Source organism: Xenopus laevis, chromosome 9_10S, assembly GCF_017654675.1.
Source record: "Xenopus laevis strain J_2021 chromosome 9_10S, Xenopus_laevis_v10.1, whole genome shotgun sequence".
In the NCBI taxonomy this organism is placed as follows: Eukaryota; Metazoa; Chordata; class Amphibia; order Anura; family Pipidae; genus Xenopus; species Xenopus laevis.
This window is the reverse complement of record NC_054388.1, coordinates 1,863,144-1,882,640: the sequence shown is the minus strand read 5'-3', so window position 1 is coordinate 1,882,640 and position 19,497 is coordinate 1,863,144. Positions and strand designations below refer to the sequence as shown.

Sequence of the window (19,497 nt, the reverse complement as noted above, 5' to 3'; positions counted from 1 at the left end):
ATTTCTTCCATAAATGGTGGCCACTGAGCCACGAGGCCCAGATTGGGGTACAAAATAGACCCTGCTCATCAGGTCTGAAGTGGGAGTCAAAATAGGCCCTGGCATTTCAACTACAGAGAGGCCCAATAAGCCTTCATTTTCTGGCATGTTGAAAACCTTAAGGAGGTCTAGAAGTAGTTGTTTATTCTCTAGAATCAAGCCATTTAAGCCTTTAGCACACTTTACTCTATGTCACTTGTTCCCTTCTGAAATGTAGATCTGGTGACTTCTTTTGTCTATACCACCAGATCATTTAGGAAGTAAGTTTAAATAATAAAACAAATAAACAGATTCCACGTTATTGCCGTTATTTAATCAATTTCAATCCACCTAGTGCCGGAGTTAAATCCACTAAACCGTAGCCTCGAAGCTACAACTTCATCTACTGGCTTGTGAACACAAACCAAACACAAAGACCAAAATGCTACACAAAACAACTTCAATATCTTCAACATTAAGTGCAAGTTCAAAGGAACCACAAAGCCCCATTTGTATATTACCATCTTTGTTTTTCATACATGGTTGGTGGTCTCACCTAGGGTTTATAGAATTCCCAAACTCCCACCCCTCTGTATAGACAGTGATAATTGCAGCTGCAGTGTATCTTGACAGGCCCGGATTTGTGGAGAGGCCACCAAGGCCCGGGCCTAGGGCGGCAGGATTTTAGGGGGCAGCATGCTTCCCAACCACACCCACATTGGTTCCAAAAACACTGGGGATGCGCAAACGATACAATAATTTTGTAAATTTTCCGTGCCCAATCCACATTGCTCAGGTCCCGATTATGATAGACAAAGGAGATGGGCTGCCCACTCTTCTGCATGCCCGCCAGGCCCCATACGTCTTTACTTACAGAGACGACAAATTGCAATAATAGCAAGCAATCAGATTGTTGTGTTCATTTTATAACTTGTAAAGCCATAGACGCAAAGATTTGATCGTACGAATCTCCATTTTGTACATTTTTCGCGCCATGTCGATCAGTCGTTCAGACAATCGGACAGGTTAGAAAATTTCTGTCAGTTAACAATAATATCTCTGCATGTATTGCCGATCTGACGATATCAGTGGGAGTCTGTCACCAGCTTTTGTCGGACATAAATTTCATACGATTGCTGTCAGGGGCAGAACATTGTCTGATCTGTTCTTTTACTACTTTATTTGATCTGAATGGTTAGTGGCAGGTCGGGAGATGGCTCTGAACAATCGTTTTCCCGATATGAAGGTAAATCTGCACGTCTACAGCCAGCTTAATAGACTAGAGGCCCAATTGCTAATTGGCTGGTGCAATCCTTGTGAGCAAATGAAACTCTTGTTATTTTGTGCAATAATCAGATCCAGTGATCCTCCCCGTAGCAGGAAAATAATCATATAAGTGGCTACGTAAATAACTGTATTGTTATAAGCTTATTTACCCTGTTCCAGCTCAGCTTTCAAAGCAATTGTTTTCCTTTAAATAGTTTTGTGGTAAACCAAAGGACATCCTTAGGTGTCCAAACCCAGAATAATTTCTTGGTGGTGGCATAATAAGTTATTGTGGTGTTTAAATGAGGTTTTGGGGAATTTTATGTTCCTTTCTATGACTTGTGGGAAGCACAAATACAGATTAACACCTTGCACTTACCGCATGCACCAGCTTGTAAGGGACACGTTCAAGTGGAAGTTTATTGCAGCTTTTGTGGCTTTTTAGTTTTTACTGTACTTTCTGGAGCAACTTTATATTAACAAAGAGATTAATGGAAAATAAGAATTTTAATAAACAAACTGACAATATATTGTCATAAAACATGTCAAATACACGGCTGCAAAATTACCCAAGGGCAGACACAAACTTGAAGTCTTCACCAGGGGAGAAAAAAATATCAGGGGGAAAAAAACAGAAAGTCTAAAAATGAATAAAGTGATAGATGAAACATGTTATTAAGTTTCACTTTAAATCAAATATGGTTCTAGCATATTATCTTCAGGGAAATTAGAGATGCATGCATGTAGCACATATGTTAGCTCTGCAGATCAATAAATCAATACTGGCTTGACAAGTAGTTGCTTGGGTCCTGCTCTTAACGCATCAAGATAGGGCATGTTGATGTATTTACAGTGGGTTAAGGCTGCTCCATGTGACATAATGCCAACGTGAAGCCCAGGTGAAAACCAGAACCACATTGTCCCATACCAATCCACAGTTGCAGTAAATATAAAAGGATTTAATGAACATTATCTATTAACTCACAGTATCATTAGTCAAGCAGAAAACACATTAGGGCAGGACTCAACCTCCTTAAGTCCATAATAATGTGACCCACTGAAGCTTAGAGACCACAAGCATAGGATTGACCCACAAGAATGACCCACCATGCCTCATTTCAGTGGATTTATATTGATATAATATTATACGCATCTGTAATACAAAATAATTGGATAGCAAAGGGGCACAGTAAAGGCAGAAGGATGGTGAGTGATGAACAGCCATTTCTACTTTCTAAAAGTAATATCAAGACAGATTTATTAATACAGATTAATTATTGGTTGTCACAGGTAATGAACCCTATACTTCTAACTATAAAGCTGTAACATCTTATTTTCTTATTTATGACACACTGTCATTATAATGTGTACAAGGCAACTGTAATGTACTGCTGAGGCCAGCACAAAGATTAAATAGGTAATTTCCCAGCAGTCTTATACATTGGAAATTTGGATGTTACGCCTGTACCAGGGAATTCGGTTGCGGGATAGTAGTTTCCATTGCTGTCTCAAATTGCTGTGGTTTTAGGCTTGAGCATCATTGACTTCTTTATCTTGTGGTTTGATGGGATTCCACCAAGTGTTACGGGCCTCTAGTAGGAACTCAAGTTTCACTGGTACAGTTACTGATGTTCATTGGTTGGCTGAGTTTGTTTGGTTGCACAAGCAAACTGAGGAGGAACACAACTTACTGTATCCTTTGCAGCTCCATGCAACCATTATTCCCATGTTCCTTGTATAAGAACCATCTGGATATACAAATAATTTCATTAAATAAGTGAGAGTAAGTATTTAAGGTTTTCCCTGATGTGTTTTATATAGGGTTTTATAAAGGGTTTGCAGGAATACAATATTGGTAGGGTCTGGAGTGCCACCTTAAAGGTAATGAGGACAACAGAAAGGTTGGTGTCTTCTCTGTTGCATCACATAACAATGAACTGCAAATATTACCCAGCTCTTTGTTTAATATGGCAATTCCTGGTGTGTTCTCAATGGTATGTTCATGATTGGTGTGATTAAATCTATCCATCTTGTTGCTGGTCATCCTCTTCCTCTTTTTTCTTCACCTTTTTCAAACATAATGGTCTTTGCCAGTGAACTGGGTCTTCTACATTTTGGTCATTTGTGCCCTCAAGTGGATGGTCAGAATTAATTATGCCAAGGATCTATTTATTTGTTTTCCTTGCCGTCCACGGTATTCTCTATACTAACTCCAAAAACAAAAGTCGCAACACTATAGATTTTTACAAGATGTTCATAATATACTGCACATTTTTGGATGCAGGCTTACAAACAAAGAACAAAGGCAATAATACAGTCTTACTAACATTAACACCTACAGGCTTCAAAGGCTGATTTGTGCTTATCATTACCCAAGCGCAACAGGCTACAAGTTTTCAAAATGAGTTCTATTTATTGGGCTCACATTGATCATGCACTAGGTGTGTATCGCTACTTTCAGTTTTAATTGAAACAATTTATCACATGGGTGGACAACATGATTTTCAGATTGGCTGTTCATTATAACTTGAAGAAAACATGAAAAGATCATCAGTAAATCAAGCCCAATGTGCTTTGTCTGGCAGGTTGCTTTAGCATTTGTTGAGAGGGCCCTGTATCATTCTACTGTTTTTTATTCTGATCTTGTATAGATCATTAAGCACTTTTTATATTTGTATATCAAAATCCCCCTTTCCGCCCACACCCTACCCCACTACTTACCATGCAACTTTTATTAGGCCAAATCGCTGGTGAAAAAATTAGGGATGCACTGAATCCAGGATTAGGCCAAGATTCTGCCTTTTTAAGCAGGATTCAGATTTGGCCGAATCCAATCCAAGGAATCCAAGAACTGCATGTGCAGCATGGTTCTTTTTCTTCTTCGGTTTCCTAACTTTCATATGCAAATTAGGGTTGAGATTCATCTCGGTATTCAGTTCGGCCAAATCCTAGAAAAGTGGATTCAGTGCATCACTAGAAAAAATATGTCCTTTTTGACATGAGCTCATTCAGTTCATTCGGCTTATGTAGAAAAGATGAATAAAGACTATCTGAACTTCCAGATTTAAATATAAAGGTGTTTTATGTTATTTCTCTTTGTGCATGGGTTTATGCATTGTGAAATGTGACTTTATTTCTTCTGTAAAGTGAGTGCTTCTTTGGTGAGCATGTACAGCAAACACACCACACACTGATTAGTTCCTGCCATTGACAGTTATTCACTGCATCATAATGGTTCATTGGTTTTGATGTTTTTGTCTCTTTCCAGTTCCAGTTAAAACCACCAAAGAGGAGACACCTCTACCGGGTGAAGAGCATATTGTTTATGGCAAATTAAACCGCAAAGGTAATTTGTATGCCTTAGGCATAAAGAGAGTGAGAAGTTGCAGAGTCATTTATGATTATTAGGCATCAGTAGGAAGAAATATTCCTTTTCTGCAGAATTTTAGTGTTGAAATGATATGAAGAAATAGAAAAGCATCTGTGGTAGTAATTGTTACATACAAGGCTCATATTTGGCTATGAAACTACTTATAAGAGTCTCCACTAATAAAACAGAGACCAGAATAATCATGAAGTTGAAATACAGGGAAACCTAAATTTTTAATCTTTCTGTGAAGGGCTTATGTAGGTTTACAGCAGAGGAATGTCAACATGTGTATTTTTGATTTAAACAGTCCTCACAAATTTGCCTTGTAGTTTCTACCTTCTCACTGAAAGGGTTTTAAATGCCAAACAAGTATGATAGTGACAGTACCTATACACAAAGCCTCATTTCAGTTATATGGAGATAATCTACTTCTGGTTGAACAGTGCTGTCTTATTAAGATCTACCAGCTCTATTGCATTGTAAAGTTTCATGGAAAATGTTAATGATATTCAAGTATGAGGTATACCTTAAATGATCAACACATAACCATCAGGGTAGACCAATGTTAATGTTTGTGGACAATGCTTCTTAGTGCTTTGATGTCTGCTGGTCATCGACAAGATCTACTGGTGAATCCATGCTTAGGATCATCCATGTTATTGCTAAATAATGTTTTCTGCCCTGGTCATAAGAGAGTAAAATAATTAACCATGTTAAGCAATGCCTTAGCAGTCATGGACTTAGAAGAACAAAGTAAAGCATTGTTCCATAGAAAAAAGTCAAGAATAGCAAAACTTTTGGGTAAAGAAGATCAGCTATTCATTGTATCCTCCAAGCAGCTTCTCCTTTGCGACTGCTAAACTTTTAACTGCAACTGCTCTAAAAATAAAATAATTCTGTTACTTTAGTCACATTACTCTACTTATGCATCTTAACTCAGCACTTTAATATAAGTTTCTAAAGCTACATGAAATAACTTACAAGTCTGGAAAAAGGTTGAATAGCTGGTGCCCAAAATGCAGGTGTGTCAACCACAGAAAAGGCTAAATAATTAAATGTCAAAGGAAATAGAGAATACACCTAACACGGAAAAACAGCATCAGGAAGAAGAAACTGAGGTCGCCAACTGAGACTTTACCGACAAGGATAGAGATTGACACCTGCTTTGCCAATTATTAGAAAATGTATATGTCTTGGGCTTCACGTAGCATATAGGCAGGACTATGATTTGGAAATTACATGCAACCATGGCATAGGTTTTAGGCTTAACTTTCTCATAGAATTACATTTTCTGAAGTTTATGTAGAGTTTACAAATAGGCAGTTTTACAGCAGAACATCATCAGCCAATTGATATTTTAGATGACATTGTTTAAATGCAATAGTGCTTTACTAATCTTTATTGACTAAAACAAGAATGTGTTACTATTTTATTGTTAATTGTCCTTCTTTTGTATCACAGTGAGTGTGTATGTGGAACAGTTCAAAAACAGCCCATTCCTTGCATGTATGGACATAGAAACTGCTAGTCAGGATTTAATAGAATGTTTGTGTGACTTGGACCAAATGACAGACTAATAAAAGGCAAGTACCATTCTTTCTAAAGGTCATAGTTTGTTAGTAGATCATAAAGTAGTTGTCCTTAGGCGTTTTATTTCCTTACCCTGTGAATAAGATTTACAGACAGATTGTGAGGTTTATAAGGATGGCAATGTATTGAACTACCTGTTTTACAAAATCAAGCTGAAAAGCAGACATTTATAAAATGCAAATTATTATTTTAAACATTGAAAAGATTGAAGCCAGTGGTGCCCCAAAGGTAGACCTTGATCTACTAGAAGAACTTTAGCAGATATAAGTAGGATTCAAAAGATGACCATTGCTCATAAACAGGTCCATCAGACATAAAAAGCAGTATGTCATTAAGTATGTCATACATTTTCAATAGCACTTAAACATATTCTGGAAAACAAGGTTGAGCTTGTAGCCTTTGATATGAAAGTATCACTAGAAGTATAACCCATTTGTAAAGGATTGCCTCCTCTGCTTTAAATTGTAATGTTTTTTTTTTTAAAAAAGCAGTTTTAGAAGACTTTGTCTGATTCTGAAAAGATTGAAAACCTAAGTCAGGATGACTGACACTCTTGAAGTCTCTAACAATTGAGGCCACTGTGTAGGTTCTGGAGAAATAAGACACTGAGATAAGGTAAGGCACCAATAGAAAATTAAGTGGTGGTAGCAACTAAACCGGACGTGAGTAAAACTGTATCGATTGTATCTGCCTTGTTATTTTGCAACTCTACAAAGTAAATTGGAATCCAAAATAATTATTGCATTATTGGGCCTTTAGTCAAAACAGCAGTTGATCTGAAGGGTTTTGTTTAGCATCTAACTATCATCCTGGAATATATAGACTTTTGTTTATTGAGGCACCGCTATACCCCTTAATTATATGCATGCCCTAGATAGTTACATAATGTTGATGATCTTAGTGATTAAATGGAAAACATTTCAGAAGTAGGTCTAAGGGTGTTCCAGTCCTTCCGTGTGGTTAACTGCTTCATAGATGAAAGAGCTCTACTTTGTAGTACCAGTCTGCTTTGTGTCTGTGGGATTCTTTTCACTCACCATTTCACAGATATCAGTTAACATGACTTACAATTTTGGGTCCTACTAGCTTTTAGTGACCTTTTATGACTGACTTACCATGACATATTACAAATCGGGTGTCTTTACTGGAAGTCTTTGCATATCCTCCTCTACATATCATGCATCAGTATATTCCAGCTGTCAGCGAGACTCATTTCCTGTTTTTCTCTCAGGGCACATCAGCGTTAACCTCACCGAAACAGGAAAGCTAATGTTGAAGTCTTTTCACAAATCCATGTCTGGGTCCTACAACTGCATGGTGAGATACCTCAACAACATCAACAATGGCAATGAAGTCCCAGTGGTGAAATCCTTCTCATTTCAAGAATTTGAAACTGTTGCCTCCCACACACCAAAATTGTACAAGGGGGTTTATTGGGTCTTGCTGGAACAGACCACATCCAAATATTCTACAGCATATTAACCTAGAGCCATCCCCTTGACTAAAATGCACCTGACCCTTTCTTGAAATTAGATATTGTATCTTCCACTGTAACTGTTGGGGAAAAAAGTTTTATTTAAAAAACCCTTTTTGCACCTGCAAATGAAACCCCCTCTCCTAATCTCAAGGGAGGCATATGTCATCTGGAAAGACCTATTGGTGAATAAAGAAACAGATGCTTCCATTCATATGTACCAGGGTAGACAATCCAAGGGATTGCCCATCTTTTCTCCATCTAATGAAGTGACACACCAAGTGGTGCAGAAACCAAAATATCTAAGACCTCTGGTAACAACTTCTTATTACTGCAAGATGCAAAAATTAATTTTTCAAAATGATTTCCTTTTTATCTGTAATAATAAAACAGTCCCTTGTACTTGATCCTAATGCATGGATCCATATTGGTAACAACACAATCTTATTGGGTTTATTTAATGTTTCAGTCAATTTATCAGAGTGAGGGCATGGTAAACCAGATTACCTAAACTCCAGGTCCCAAGCATTCCAGATAATAGATCCTATACCCGTACAAAGGAATATCAGAAATATGCAACAAACACGTTGTTTTCACAGCATGTAATGAGACAGATTCTACCTACCAGTTCAATGTACGATACACCACTGAATCCTGCTGGTTTCAAATTAACAATCGTGCTGTAGAATAATTTATTAGTGTGATGGAGGAGACTGTTAAGAACTTCACATGCAAGGTTGTGAACCCTTACCATCATTGCTAGGGCAGACAGTCTTTAGCATCCCATAGACACGCTGACTAGCTTGGGAGGGACCAAGCCAGCAGCTTTTATAGTTCCTTGTATACTGACCATCATTGTCACACCCTTGTACCTCCACACCAAACTCTACAGAGACAACTGTTCTTAACTTTCAGTGGTAAGTATATGTTCATTTTGGATTCTCATAATATTTGCAAATGGAAACTTATTTAATATATTATGAGGGTAATTTACTGTAATAACATGAGCGTTGTTAGCCATAGTCCAGTAGGCTTGTCTGCCTCTATCTGAACCCTATCATCTCTTTTCTGCTTTACAGTTTAAGCCGCTATATTGTCACAAACAAACATTACAACATTAACACCCTCAAAAACCTCCTGATTACACAATGTGTGCTACTGCTGCACTCTGTATTGGTCTTATATTCTCATCACCTACAAAATCCACAGATATCACCAATAGTGAAAGCAGCACACAAACAATCAGTAATGATGAGTTTGCAGTAATGTAAAGTATTGACCGGTGCTAATGCACAGAAGCTAATGTACTTTAAGCTTCCAGTAAATCGCTGGATTTTGCCTTTGCTATAGAACAATAGTAACTGCACAAAAATTAAGATGCCTACTATGTCCAAGTTTCAAGCCAATGTATTATATTTCTAAAAGGGTTTTCTTTATTTAGAGCATATTTATTGGTGTTGTCTAAAGGCATTAGATGCTTCAGACCTGTAGGCCTAGGCAATCAGAATGTCTCCACCTCAACACTCACAGCTTCTCTGCTCTTTTCAGGAGTTGGTTGATCAGCATTTTAAAAATGTCTAAGAGGGAGAATTTTGTAATTATGCAGATATTAAGGTACCCTATATACCTTGTCCCGTATTAAGCTACTACTAGATGGCACCAAAATTAGCGAAATACCTGGATTCTTCTACCTGTCCTTGATGTCTGATACATTTTGTCATAAGAAACTGGCAAAATTGTCCACCCAGAAAGACAGTTCTTCTTGGGGTTTTTACCTGGGTGCTACCAGAACCACTCAAACAAGAATAGAAATTCCACACTTTTCTTTCACATCTTCACCCTTAAAAAAAACTCTTTCAAAAGGAGACCCTGACCGTTTTAAAGCGACCAAATGGTTTTAGAGTTCAGTCGTATTCTAATTTAGGTGTAGGTATTAATAGATTACATGAATTGATTGCCCTTATTATGCCCATTTCTGGAAGGTTGTGGTTTTTTTTTAGGTGATGATTAACAAAGCCTGGCTCAGTCATTTTGTTCATGATTGTTGGTGTCACCACTTTAAAATGTAACGTTCAGTGCTCATTTAGCTCTTTTTTTCAATGTGACTTTTAAGGTCTGCAGTGTGTAATCAGCCTCCTGTCACTCAAGACAAAAACACTTGCAGCCATTTGTTTCCAATCAGCAAAACCTCCATACTGGTCACTTTTAGCAGGTCCCAACACAGCCCTTATGGGTTTTTGCTTGGAGTCACTGCACTCAGTCTCTTATTACTATCAAAAGAAAGGGTGTTAGTAGGCAGCAGTGGATAAGGTATCTACATTGTCTGCAACTTGTGTTCCTTTCCAGTAGATGTCCTCAAAGAACGTATAATGAAAAATGATATATACAAGCTACAACATATATAGTAGTGGAAGGATTTCTACACGTGTGCATGTGTATACACACGTGAATATGTGTGGCATGTATATACACACATACATTTACACGTATATATGCACACACACACTGATGTCCATGTTTCAACAATAGGTCTAAGAAAGAGGCGAGTGATTATGGCTATGCTGTTACATGGATAATTTAGCATTAACCTGTGTGATGACTAGTGCTAGAGTTTTTGTATGTAGGGTTATGGTAAATGGCAGTGTGGATCAATTGTTTGTTTTATGTACAGATACATCAAGGTAATGAATACTGTCAGTGTCATAATACAAGTGAACCTGGCCGCTGATGGTATTGAATTAAGATCATCTGTAGATTGACTTCCTATTCATTCCCGAGCCACATGGAAAGCAAGTCATCAATATGCCCTCTGTCACATGGTCCGTCTTTGCTTGAATGGGTCACGTGTCAATAAACGTGTGGCTTTAGAAGCAAAAGTGCCATTCTTCTTCCCGGCTACAGATGGTTTTGTGTGGTTTGCAGCAAGGACAAACTAAGTTCTTTAGGTTTCTATATATCATTCAAGCTGTCTGTACATGTAAAAATCCACTTTTGGCAAGGAGACCCCATGCCAATGATTGGATCATTCTGTAGGCATACAGGATCCACTGGGCCTGACTGGTAACATCAGATATATGGGTGATAATTGGCTAGCTATTGCTAGGGCAGACAGTCTTTAGCATCCCATAGACACGCTGACTAGCTTGGGAGGGACCAAGCCAGCAGCTTTTATAGTTCCTTGTATACTGACCAACAATTTGCCCATATTTGTCACTTTTGTAACAAAACTGACATTTATACCTGTTTATGCCTCTTGCTGGAGTCAACTCAGATCCATGCATGGTAGGCCTAATTGCACAATGCCTAACTGTTTAATCTGCAGGGTGATTAGATTATTTGGTAGTTTGGTCAGTGTATGACCATCTTAATTAAGGTGTAATAAGGTAGTGGTGTAGTGAGGGGGATGTGATGCTTTGGCATGACTGTTTTGTGCTAGGAAAGGCTCCCCTGGTGAGAACCAAAGAACTTATTCATGACAGAAAGCAGTCTAAGGCAAAGTCCAAAAACACAATTGTGTTCATGGTCTGCACTAAAACAGACTATTATACCAAGTCAAACTGTAGGACTTTTCTGTACAAGGCAATTTAAGCAATGTATGAGGTTAGTTAGCCTCTAAGTTAATATCAATATTATTTTAATAATGTTGATGCCATTGTTTTAGGAACTAAAGTTAACCTTGAGGAGCTGAATGTCGTAGCATAGGTAATCTATAGAGAACAAGCTCAGATGAAAACCTACTACCAGTTGTCTTAAAGGTTAGTATAGACTTTATATTAATGGCATGCCATTTATTAAATCAACTAGAAGAGCTGTAGAAAACACTCAATTTATAAATTGTACTGTATACTCCCCCATGGCCCAGGTGATCTTATGGAGCATCCAGTTAATATTTTTATTTATGATTCAGATTATCTGGTTAATGAACTGAACCTAGATGCTAATTTAAGAGATGACCTTTTGCTCTAGGCCACAATACTAATGCCCCATGGTTTTAAATAAATCAGCCTTTTGCAGACAGTTTGTCAATGAAAAATACATTTTTAGAATAGAGTTGGTGTCTATAATGTGCTATAACTGCTATAACATAGTTTGCTTGCCCTTTGACTGTATGCACTAAGCTGGTTACTCTTACTAGTTAACATACTAGTGGTGGGTATGCAATGACACTAAGTTTACAGCCACCAAGAGGATTTCTAACTAATAAAATTCTGCCTGATAATTCTGAAAAAATCAATTATAATATTCCATTTGTGTCCTTTGATATAATCCGCAGTGGGCACAGTGGTTCCAATCTTTCTCATAATTTGTAATTAAAACGATGAGGGATTGGTCTTTCGGCAGAAAAAGATGTTTAACTTGACACATTGTTAAGAAAAAGAAGCCTTCTAGAGTAGCACAATAAAAGATTTACAGCTTGAAGATAAAAGCGAAGGAGCAAAAAGTCACATTAAAAGCTTTCTTTATCACCTTTATCTGCCTTGAAAAAGCGTCACGCATTCTGTGCTACTAGGACTCTAAATGCTCCCATCCTGTGAAGCTGCCAAAATGGGGTAATAAGTAACTGATAAAGCCATTTCTGAATGAAGATACTAAGGCTCTTGCTAGGCCCAACTGGGTCTGTCCACGTGGTCTGCCAATGTTTTCATTTTAAAAGAAAACCGCAGTCTCTAAAGCCAGTGGATTACATTGGAAAACGTTCTGACCAATTGCATCACTAGCGTGTTGACATTTGATGGTGTTTCCTTGATTCATTGCTACAGTTTGATGGTTATAACTGCATTGAAGCTGAGGTGTCGACTGACAAGGTGAGTGCAACCTGCAAACTAGTCGGTTTCCCAATAAAATATTGCAAACATAAAACAGGAGCAAACCCTTTGCTATGACATGTTAAGCTATATACTGTACATATATATAATCTAGTTGAGCTATAGAAAGGTTTGACAAGGGACCCAGTAGGAGCCAGAGATTGTGTATGTAGACACTGTGCTTTCAGGATCTTGTCCTTTGCCAGTACCGTCCCTACGTTACCTTTCTGCTGTCCTCCTGTAGGTGGTACTTGGACAATCATAAGTTCCACACTGGCGTTTGTGAACCTTTTAGTGAACCTTACGTGTTGCCACTCTCTAGACATATGCAAAAATCCGTGTCCCAGTTTAAAATACAACGAGAAGCTGCACATACTAACATAACTGCAGTTTTTCAATCCATTTATTCATTATTTCAGGGGTCTCCACCACCCATTGCCCCTCTTCTTTGAATTTTTTTCCTGCTGATGGTGGCAATGTTCTTGCTTTGTGGCAATGATCTTGTCTTTGTTGCTGCTCCTTATCTCATTTTTCCTTTTTCAATGTCATGATAGCATCTAACAGCTACAACCTTCTGGATTTATGAACAGACTTTATAAACCAACAATTTAGTTTTTTCAGGGATACAATGTGGTTCTGAATGATCTGAATTCTGTCTTTGCTTCTGTTGTTACTTTCACCCGGGTATAATCTAACTGTGAAGAAAAAAGATTTGGATCTAAACTGCTTAAACATATTGTAGCCATGTGGATCCTTGTTTGCCTCAATCTGTAGAGGGAAAAATCCAGTTATGGTGGAGTGATATAGCGCAAATAAAGACTGATTATGAAGGTCAAATATATACAAGAATATGGTCTACAAAGTTAGATAAAAATCTCACTATAGAATCACTTAATTGGTCAGTGTTTTTCTTGGAAGAACAAAAAATGATCTCGGAAACCAGAGAAAGCAAAAGGAGATTTGAGCCTGTAATTAAAAGCGATGATAAAAGAGGACGATGAAGAATTATTTCCTCAGGAACTCATTGTACTTGAAGTGGTCTGGAAAATATACATCTTTTATTCATTAATCACCAACATATACTGTACAGTGCATACAAAATACATGTATTGGTACCAAGAAACGAGAGGGTCTTGTTCCCAAGAGGTTAAGGTTGTAGGACGTGGAACTGAGATACGAAGGAATAAAGATGCATTAGAGTGGGAGTTTGGCTAGTTGCAATGATTGGAGACCTAAGCAGTTACTTTAATCTTCTGATGCTCATTGAACTTTGGTGAAGGGTAAAGCATGCTCTCTGGTGCATATCTACTGTATCTCCCCTCCTTATTATATATGTAGAGAGTCTTTATGTTCAGTTAAACCTTAGAAAATGCATATATGTGACCTGCCCCAAAAACCTTGCCAGATCTAACTATAGGCAGATAGGAAACTGTTTTGGATTCGGCACACTGCCATCCAACTCTCTGTTCCCATAAGGTGCTGGATCAGTGTTGGACTGGCCCACCAGGATACCGGTAAAACGCCCGGTGGGCCCAGGTGTCTGTGGGCCCTCTTGCTTATAACCATTTAGGCTATTTCATGGTCATTCCCTATTTCTTTATGAGAAAAATGTGTAAAAATAGTAAGTAGATATAAGAGAAAAGGAGAATTAAGAGGTTAAGTGAGGAGAGGAGGAATAAAAGTTTGGAAAGTGGGCCCACAGTGTAAGGTTTTCTGGTGGGCCCCAGGCATCCCAGTCCAACACTGTGTCGGATCCAAAATGGTGGCACCCATGGTCATGACGTTATTATCCTTTTTTGCCTTTTTGCAAATTCTCCCGCTTGGTTCTAAAAGGGATGCGGACTGTACTAGTGCCTCTATGAACTGCATAGAGGAGGGTAATAGCTGGGTGCACCCGGTAAGATGCATTATACATAGGAGAATCATATTGCTTTGATTTAGGGAGAAATTGTTATATTTACAGTTACAATCCACAGAGTAATGCTGGTCCATTAGATAAGGATATTAAAATAATAACATAGTTCTGTTAATGAACTTTAAGTGCAATAAAAATCTTTTATTGCTCTAAAACCGTGGCTTTTTTTCCTGCCTTGAACATTTGTATAACTATTATGGGATGTCACAGCAGGGTGCCCAATGAAGAGGAAAATAGCTATAAAATAATTATTAACATTCTCATTAAAATTGATAAGCTGTTGACAATCTACTTTTCTAAACCCATATACGTTATTGCTAAGGATATTTCCGGCAGTGTTTTGGTTTTTTTTTTCTTTTTTACTCTGAAAAAGACTTTGAGCTGTGCTAATTCTGTCTGCCTTAACGGGCAAATGTAACCTCAGTTTTACATTTATTATTATAATTTTTATTTATAAAGGCTAGTTCTGTACACAAAGGTAAATAAAATCTTACATACAGATACTGTAGATACAGAAGATAACGAGGGCCATTTCCCAATAAAAAATTTAATGGAAATATTAAAAGCAGAAAACACTTTTTTATTTTTCTTAATTTTTTCCTCAAGCATTTTTTGAGACATTAATGGTTTATATTGCAGTTTAACTCTCTTTTTTTTGCGGTTGGCTGCATTATTCCTTGTGACCTCCCATGCGCTTGCTTTGTGTGTCCCATTACAAATACTTGAAAGAGAACACTATGGCCGACTCCATATCAAAAATAGGGCTCACAGACCACATGGAGTAGGGATACATTTTATGGGCCCTGATGAAAGTTGTAACAACAAGATATAAGTTGCTGATTTTAGCAAACCCTATGGTGTCATGGTGATAAGAGCTGCATACTGAAACTGGAAAACACCAATGAAATGTTGGGTTTGTCATTAGAAAACTCAATTCTCATTAATTTGGTAGTATAGAGTAAATAAAACACCTGTAGCCCTCTAACTGTTGGTATACGTTAGCCATCCACAGTCTGGAGTGTGGACCACATCTAACCTTACCCTCACTAGCTAAAACACTTATGAGGCAGGTATCTCTCTTGCAAACTCAGCTGCTTGTGTTTAGAGTCTTAGGCCAGTAGTTCCTTCAGTGGAGATGAATGCAATTACTACCTTGCACCCAAGGACAATGGCGGTCCAAACCGTCTGACCACCCTAGGCAGCCCTGCTGGTTATGTTGCCTCTCCAGTTGGGTGGAAAAATGCATTCACATGCCATCATCAGGAAAGAAATAGGAAGTGCTGGAGGAGGTGAGCAACAGTTGGGCCCAAACTAGGAGAAGAAAGCAGAAGAGGTACATGCATGGCGCTTCATGGGGAAGCCAAATAAAGGCTAGGATTGACTATTTTGTAGCTCTTTGTGACCTTGCAGCCCATAGGAGGCTCCGTTTGGCCTTAAACCTGTTTTTTATGCAACCAAAACTTGCCTCCAAGCCAGGAATTCAAAAATAAGCACCTGCTTTGAGGCCACTGGGAGCAACATCCATATTGGTGAGCAATATGTTGCTCACAAGCCACTGGTTGGGGACCATTGCTGTAGTAGATTCTCACGCTCTTTGGGCACAGGCAAGGTCACCAGAATACAAGCTTTGTTTCCAATTATCACAAACTTGGCAGTATACAGGTGACGCCTTCAATGGCCACAACTCATTATTTTGTATTTTTATAGCTGACTTTTAGACCAAATAAGTGCACAAGCTGCCTCAGCAGTTTAGGTCTCCATGCATGCAAGACAAGACAGATGTTACAGAGGCCTAGAACATATTGCTAGAAAATATTTGAAGCCTCATGTGGTTGTAAGAAAACAAATCCCTGGCTCCACTTCTCATTGATGTCTCGCTTTCTTCCAGCACATACAATATTCTCCCTCCCTCAATTAAGCCATAGAGGTTGAATGTATACATTTATCTCTAAGCCATGCTGGTAATTAGGGCTACATTTATAATTCATGCCACCCTGCTGTGATGCCCCCCTTGCACAGCTGATATGTTGACGCACGGTCCAGCCTCCCATTTGTATGTAACATTAATAAAAAATATTCATAATCCCCCCCAGCACACGTGATCTTCAAGTAATAACAGTGTTTATCAAAGTTTGATAGAAATCTGGTGGTAAAAACTAATTTTAAATGCATAAAAGTAGAGTTAACCTGCCACGAGCCTGTTACCCTGGTACTAGGTCTGTGTAGCCTTTCTGGTTTGGACTGGCATTCCAAACAGGTAATGTTGATGTTTTTGCTTGTACCCCCACCAGGCCAGAGACCATATTGTGGAATTTTTCCTGCACTTTCACAAACACTTTGTGAATTTGCCGGGTATAAATTATGTTGAGGATAGTCTGGACATCAGGCGCCTTTACAACTGCCGCCCTGGCTTTGGGAATAATCAGGACAAGCAAAGTGACTGTTGCGGTAATAAATCTCTAGCTTCTCAGTTTTATTAATCCTGAATTTAGTACCTGTAATACGTTTCTTACAGTCAGTAACATTTAATAAATGGAACTATCTGGGGTAGTTGAGCTCTGCACTGAGCTCTAACACTCACAGTAACAATTCAGACAAAAACATATTCCAGCATCATTGCAGGTGCACCCGAAATTGCCTAAATTTGCTCACAAAAAGAGCTTGAATCAAAACCATCTGTCAACTGCTAAAATAAGGGGATACTGGGATTGCAAAGGGGGTCAGGTTTATGGTAATTCCAGAGTTCCATTACATGATTGGTACTAGCTGCAAGTTTAAAAATCATGTAAATTATCCCTTTATTAGAATGTGAAGTAGCAGTTCGATTAAATATTGTAACCCTGAATATTTAGCTTCATTAAAAATCAAATGAGATAGTATTAAGGGAATGAGGAATGATACTGAATAATAATACACTATAAACTATAAAGAGAATTTATTGCCCAGAGGTGCATTGGGACTCATTCCGATTCAGGGCAAAGCAAAACAGATTGATCCTGGATCATCAACCTCTTGTTAATAAAGAATAGATTTTAACAACTTCAGTTGCCTAAATATTGTTCACTATATAAATCAGAGAGGTGTCATTGCACATCGGAGTTAGAAGGTGGCAGTAGCATATACTGTCTACTGAATTCAGGCTTCGCTAGGTGAGCTTTCACTTTTTAAGCAACCCCCTTTGGGCCCAAAAGTTCTAAGAAAAGCAACTTGAATAAAAGGACATCAATTCATTTTTACGGTTCAGATTCCATTTAATGAAACAACAACTGTAATAAGTTACAGGAGAATATAACAGTATAGTACCATTTGCCACACTATAGGGGTAAATTTATCAAAGAGTGAAGTTCCGCCACTAGAGCGCAGCTCTCCATTCATTTCTATGGGATTTCGAAAGGCGTATTTATCAATGGGTGAAAGTGAAATTTCACCCTTTGATAAATACGCCTTTAAAAAACCCCATAGAAATGAATGGGGAGTGGCGGAATTTCACTCTAGTGGCGGAACTTCACTATTAACTTCACTCTTTGATAAATATACCCCCAAATCTCCTTAGCTGATCTCCACTGAATAATTGCCGCTCATTCTATGCATTTTTACAGTTATTTGTGAGCTGCGGACATTCAGCCAAAAAGATCACATGTATTGTTAGATTTGCAATGACATCCAAATCGACATCTATGGAGCAAATTACTGCTAATGACTCGCAAACGGAATGTGTCCCTGACGCATCTCTTGCGCCAACCTTTTACCTTGACGTTTCCTTCTGGAGAGAAAGAAGTAGAAACTGGCAGTTGGGGTCCCATGGCAAATGTCAGCCTTGTTAATGAATATAAATGTGCCATGATATGTATGGGATTAGTTTGTTGTGTATGCCCCCTGCATTGTGCAGTCACATGCCTTGTTTGTTTTAAGGCAAACTGTCCCTTTTTGTCATATACAAACCAGCTGTCATCTTCCCATCTCTGATATCCCTGAAGTGGGGTGAAGCAGGTGCAAGTATATAAATGCCAACTGCCAGAGGATGAAGTGGTGCTTAATGGCATCGTAGGCAGGGTAAGCTGAGGGAAGAGTTTGTCTTGGACTTGCATGTGACCTACAAAGAAGTATGAAACCACCCTACCTGTGGGTCAACCCATGCTTCCCATGAGTGTCAGGCCAGCCTGCACATTACTAATGCACAAGTTATGGGCAAGAGACAAAACCTGCACCCAAGGGCAAAGTGTGAAACACATGCTCAGTAAGTGACTCCTAATATGCTTCCCATATGACCCTTGGGACATACAATAACGACCCTGTAGGTCAGCTTTAGACTAATGTGTGTAGACTGGAGTGCAAAATCATTTCTAGAATGTCCAATATTTTATTGGCATATTAATATTTATTACATACATTTCATGTATTTCGCCTCCACGCCTGGAACCAGTTCCCGAGGTGTCACGTTAAATTGCACCAAGCTCATCAAAGTGGGATCCCAGGGGCCCCTCCCTACTGTGAATTATTGGTCGGCCTTCAAGTATTGCCAAACTGACCTTTTTGCAGAACGGCTGTGCGAGACAATGCAGTCTCTAGAGCGAGAATCTTTCCAATGAGCCCAGCGGGAGTTTTCCAAGGCATCTGCTTTTTTTGAAGTGAAGGTGAGTGGCTAAGTGGAAACACTCCAGTCTTGCCTTTTTATCTCCTGTAGAATAATCCAGCTATAGAAACAGAACTAGAATAGCAGTATTATGTAAGGAGCCCAATTGTGAGGGCATGGCCCTCATACCCATCAGCATTTCACTGGCTGCTGCCTCTACCTGCCTTCTATAAAGCAGGCCATTGAAATGTCATTTCATTTGTTCGTAACAAGATCTTATCTAAAGTAAAAATGGAAACTCATTATCCAGACTCTCCATAGAGATAAATGAGGATGTGATACTTCTCCCTTATTCCTTGGGTGGGCCCCATATTGTGCATGAACCCATGCGGCCCGAGAGAAATCAGCTGATACAAAGTGTCCAACTGATAAAGTCACACTCAGCTTGAGCACAAGTGTGACTTGTTTCACTCTATCTGCAGCCCC

At 38.6% G+C, this 19,497-nt stretch overlaps 1 pseudogene; it reads left to right on the top strand.

Annotated features, from left to right (window-relative positions):
- Positions 1–3,129: 3,129 nt before the first annotated feature.
- On the top strand, positions 3,130–18,135 carry LOC108702358 (annotated as a pseudogene).
- Positions 18,136–19,497: the final 1,362 nt, after the last annotated feature.